The sequence below is a fragment of the Mus musculus genome, chromosome 11, assembly GCF_000001635.26.
Source record: "Mus musculus strain C57BL/6J chromosome 11, GRCm38.p6 C57BL/6J".
Lineage (NCBI taxonomy): Eukaryota > Metazoa > Chordata > Mammalia > Rodentia > Muridae > Mus > Mus musculus.
In genome coordinates, this window is record NC_000077.6 from 58395776 (window position 1) to 58401620 (window position 5845).

The window sequence follows — 5845 nt, forward strand, 5'->3', positions numbered from 1 at the left end:
ACAGTGTGTGGAACCAAAGCTATTGCTTTGAACTCTACTTCAGTTCTTCTTCCTGTTACATGCCACCCAGTTTGTTATCAACCAACCCAAGCCAACTTGGCTTTACTGCCAGGGTGCTAAGCTTTCAGTATGGTGCGTACAGTGCGTACAGTGCTGACTGCTCCCTTGAACTCAAGCAGCATTCTCCACCGTTGCTAGGAAACGGCAATGATACAGTTTTGCAAAGGAAGGATGCAGACTCCGAGGCATTGCTGGCTTAGGTGACGATGTGTGTGTGTAAAACTTCTTCAGTTGCCACAAGAGAAGAAAAGCCAAGGATCTTGTCTTGGCTGAGAATGATGGGTGTCCACAAGGATCTTCAATTTCTGGAGCTTCAACTAGAGGAAAGGGCTGTGGTGGTCTTCGCACTCTCAGGCCTCCTAGTTGCTTCCATTTGAGGAATGAAGAAACCATGACACTGTCCATTCCTTCTGAGGAGTCTATAAAATGCAGGGGATGACATCACAGTGAAAGGGTGGATGCTATAGAGTAGCTGAAATCCATAAAAAAGAGACTTCCACTATGTAGAACGTCTGCCCAGTGCCCAGGGTGAGGGCTTCAAAGGGGATCATCTCCTTCCCTGTTGCTCTATAGACCCCAGCAACTGCTGCACTTGTCAAGATTCCAGCAGTAATTGGTCCCACGATGCCCATCAACAGGATGCTTACAGACATGAACCTACAGTATTTGTGATGTCTGAGGAAGTGTGGATGGTTGCCTGAAAGCATGTCTGTGTATGACGTAAATGCCTCCAGTGCCTGCCGAAGCCACGAGAGGGAATTGTATTATCTGGAACAGGAGTTACAGACATTTGTGTGTTATCACAGGAGCAGCAGTCACCATGATACCAGAATGGCTCATTCCCCCTTCCATTTTAGATCTGTTTCGTCAACCAATAGACCTGACAGAAACACACAGAGGTTAAATGCAGAAAGGACCACCAGAGGTAGCCACCACCCAGATTTAAATGATGCCTCTTGTGAATCCTAGATGCTGGAACCAGGGCTGGGTCCAGACTTTCTTAAGTGCCCTATGCAGAGGGGTCAGAAACAGACTCACCTGCAGAGAGTCAGATCCAGGTGACTTTCTGTAGCTTCCTGTTTAGGGTGGAGGCATCTGGAGCAGAAGTGGGAGAGGTTCCTGGGGTTCTGGAACGTCTCAGGATGCATACTCCCTAGGAAATGCCAGTCCTTTGTGCAATCAGCCCAGGGGAACTGAGGCCCTAGTGTCCCTGGGAATCTTGCTGGGGTCTCCAGAATGTCATGAGGCAACTCCTTTAAAGAACACAGACCCCCTAAAGCCAACAGGAAGTCCTCATTTGCCAGCTGGAGGATTACAAGGGGCACTTGCTCAAAATGGGTAGCCCCAAGCCTCCCTATTCTTTTCTGTTTATGCACAAAACCCACATCCTGGTTGACACACTTTGGTTAGGAAGAAGCAAAATTACAGGAGCCAAAAAGCAAGGTTGGTACATTTAGGGGCTTTCCCAGATCCTGGCTAGGTCTTTGTTCCCATTTTGTCAGATGTTGGAGCCTACATGCTAGGTTCTAAGGTCAGAATGGGTGTCTCTAATATGGCATCAGTTGTATGAAGGTCTTGGGATCTACAAAAGTCTTGGGTCCTGTTAAACAATTAGATACAAATAAACTCAAAACCCAGCAGGGCACATTCCAGATCTTCTGGGTCCAATGTCTGGTGTCTGAAGCTCCTAATGGAGTTTTTGCTCTGAAGGACTTAGGAGGCCCCATCCATCCAGCTCTGACCCCACCCATCCATCTCTGACACCTGCAACACATGCAGCTTCTCTTTTTAGGGTAGCTCAACTCTATACCAGCAGGTTTACATGGCCTTAGCATCTCCTGAGCTCCTCTCCATGATGCCCTAAATCTTGTTATCTTTTATGCTTTCATAACCGGTACCATGTGGATGACACTTATATCTCCAAGGTCTGCTGCCAGCTTGAGATGTGGCCTGTCCATCTTAGATCACACACACACACACACACACACACACACACACACACACACACACACACACACACACACACACAAACACACACACCAGGATCTGTGTGCTGACCCTAAGGAAATACTTTTCTTTGCTCCATTGAAGCTAAGAACTTCATTTCAGTGGTGTTGATTTCTATGATCGTCATAGCTGCTGTTTCAGTCCCAATTTGACCAGCACATACACAGATTCTTAGCCACACAGAATGACTGCATCCCGTTCCTGATAGAGTCTTAGATATTCTCTAAAACCCATGATCTGGGTTCAACTTCGTATGTTTCTTACAGAATTTTTATCTTCCAAGTTGCCACTAAAATGTCTTGTTCCTCTGCTTTCAGTATCCAGTGGCTTTTCTAGCCCAATGTGCCAAATGCTCTCATTTTTTTTTCTATAACAGTCCAAAGCATAAAAGCTATATAGTCAAATCTACTACAGCAACAAAGTCACTTCCTCAGTATAGACTTTTGCTCAAGTTTAATTTCTGTTTCTGTGATAAAATACTCTGACAAAAGGAACAACTTAGGGAAGAAAGGATTTGTTTTAGATCACAGTTCCAAGTTACAGTCCATCACTGAAGGGCAGGAGCTTCAGACAGCTGGTCTACCACATCTACAATCGAGAGCAGAGAGAAATGTATGCACACACCTTACTTTATTGCTTGCTTATATTCAGCTCAATTTCTCCACTCTCAGCTCAAGACTCCCTTCCTAGGATGGTGGGTTGGGTCTTCCCCATCAATTGACTCAACCAAGACAATCTCTCTTAGACATATCCACAGACCAACCCAATATAGACGGCCTCTTATTGACACTCTCTTTCCAAGTGAGTCTGGGTTGTGCTAAGTTGACAATTAAAGCTAGTCATCACACTAGGTTCTCTTTAGGTCTGCATCTCACATCACCCCAATACAGCACTGAAGAAGAAATGAGCATTGGAATGGTATCATTGGCCAATGTTGGGGGTTCAGGAATCACCACACAAACACCATAGGAACACCAATCTCAGTTAAGCAAGGATAGTTTACTGAACACTCATATACCATGACTGATTAATCAGGACCACAAAAAAGGACAAGGGAGCCTAATTGTGGTACTAGTCTGTTCTTCGGGCAGGCTTTTTATAGGAAAGACCAAGTTCAGAAGTTCAGAAGGCAAGGGTGGAGGCATTTTGGCTAACTAGACAAAGTATTATCAGCTGACTTTTAAGCTGATTGGCCCTAAGTGAGGTAAGAGAGGGGTGGTGGATGAGTGATGAACAGGGGAGTTTCAGAGCACTGAGCTAACAGAGCGTAAGTAATACAACCATAGTGTTGTTATGACCTTTTAGGAGAATGTTTCAGTGTTAGCTATGGCTAATTACTTCTGGGAAGAGGAGTCTGAGAACCTGAACTTAATTTAATCTTATGAACCAGAGACTAAATATAAAATGGCTATAGTTACGCTAAAAGGAGCAGGCCTCACCAGCCAGCACATTTCATTTGTATTTTATCAGGTTTCTCTAATGCTTGCTTTCAGGTCTTCTTTCTAGTTCTCTACAATGAATATCATGTTTCTCTTCCATTCAATGATAGTTTTGGGATCTTTCAAGACCTTGATAATTAAGAATGTTACATGTCAACTGTTTTCTAAAAGGTCTCTCAGTTTGAGCCTGTCTCTGAACTTTCTTATAGAAGTCATGCATTTTTTTTTTTTTTTTTTTTGGCAATGCTGTGGGTTTAAGGAGGCATTTGATACCAGTGGGTTGTGTTTGCTTATCCTTGGCCAGTCGGTGAAGGTGCTACCTACCAGATGGTCTTGGTTGGGTAGTTTTCCTGACCAGTTAGTTCTTCTCTTAGAGTAAAGAGGCCAAGATCTTTCTATACCACCATCCCCTGAGACTTTTAAAATACTCAATAAATATTATGCATGTAGTTCTCTGGTGTGTGTGTGTGTGTGTGTGAGAGAGAGAGAGAGAGAGAGAGAGAGAGAGGAAAGAGGGGGGAGGGGGAGGGGGAGGGGGGAAGGGGAGGGGGAGGAGGGAAGGGGAGGGGGAGAGAATCTAAGGGTCAGTGCAGCATGCCTGATCCTGAGGAGACAGGGTTGGCAGTAACATCCACAATTTGTGTTTATTCCTCACTGGCCAGATCCCAGACACACAGCCTGTGAGGGTTTACCCAGGTGCATCTCTTCCAGCTATATACATCAGAAGCATTCTTGCTCAGTGGTCAGGGACCGGACCTTTAAAATCTGAAAGTATGGTTCTCAATTTCAACCTTGGTTCTCACCTCTCATGTCTTAGCTTTGCAACCTGTGCCACGGGAACCATGGAACACACAATGCCTGCTCTATGGGGTCAGGAGAGCTGTAGATGGTTCTCGAGATGTGTTGTGTACATCCGTGTTAGTGGTAGGTAGAGGACTGCAGTTTGGAAGCTGGTCCTCTCAGGGGTTTTCTTAGCATTGATGATTATCAAATCCAAATATCAGTTCTGAAAAATGTTGAAGATGATCTGTGCCCCTCAATACCAAACACTCCGCCAAAATTTTACTCTTTCTGTGAAGCTTCTCAGGCAAATCCCCCTTAGCATGCAGATCTGCCTTCCTCATTAGCATGCAGATCTGCCTTCCTCATTAGCATGCGGATCTGCCTTCCTCATTAAGGAGCAGCACACATTGCTTGGTGTTTGACAGCACAGGGGGATCTTTGCTGTTATTAAGAGGGAGCTCTGTGTCTGTGTATCTGACAGCATGGGTGATGTATCATCTTTATGCTTGAGTTAAATCTGCCAGATTTTTACTTCAGTTTTGGGGATTTCTAAGTATCATCTGCAGGTCTTTATGGGAGAAAGATGTCTCATTTTTTTTACGCTAATCTTGAATTAAATATGAAAATCTGCTGTAAGCTTTGCAGTTTGTATGATTTGCTGTCTCACCGATGAAATCTTTCTCAAATTCTCATGTAATTATTTTGATCCTTTGCTACCTAAACACAGGCATTCAGTGCCTCTTTAGGCAGACGGAGACTTTCAATCCTGTATAAGCAGCGTCTGTCTTCCCTCAAGCCTGAAGGAGCCTCAGGGGGCTGGAGAGATGGCTCAGCAGTTAGGAACCCTTGCGGCTCTGGTAGATGCCTGGTGGAGGATTCAGGCACACACATACAGGGGTTCACAAGTGCCTATGACCCCAGGGTCAGGAGATCTGGTTCCTTCTTCTGGACTCTGTGAGTACAAACATAAATGCCACACACACACACACACACACACACACACACACACACACACACACACACATATTAAAAAAAAACCAACCAAACAAAAATCAAACAGAAACCTCAGGACAAGGAGTTTCAACTATCATCAACCCTTAAGATGAAGAGAAGGAGAAACTGAGACAGGATAGAAAAACAGGGAAAACAAAAGAGGCTTTCATAAACAACGTGTAGGCCATGCGTATGAAAGCATTCACTACTGCCTTGTGACCCACCTACAGGAACAATGCTGTTGTTGAGTTGTGCTTTTATATCACCAGCCTATAAATATGTAGAAGGCAGCCCGTAAACCTTAGAGCTCACTTACTAAGAACAGGGTTCCAACAGGCTTTAACAGTCTAAGTCCTATAAACGGTGCATAAGGAAGTAATGCTATCCTATGTGTATATCCAGTGTTAAGGTGAGTCAACATGGCTCTCTTAGATGCCCACATGTATTGTGAAGCACCAGCCACTGCCCTTATATGTCTCTGTCTGTGTATTGATGACCTCAAATCTATATCAAAACACTTTCTCAAACTCTTTGCTTCAAAAAGCAAAGTAAGTGAGAGGGGG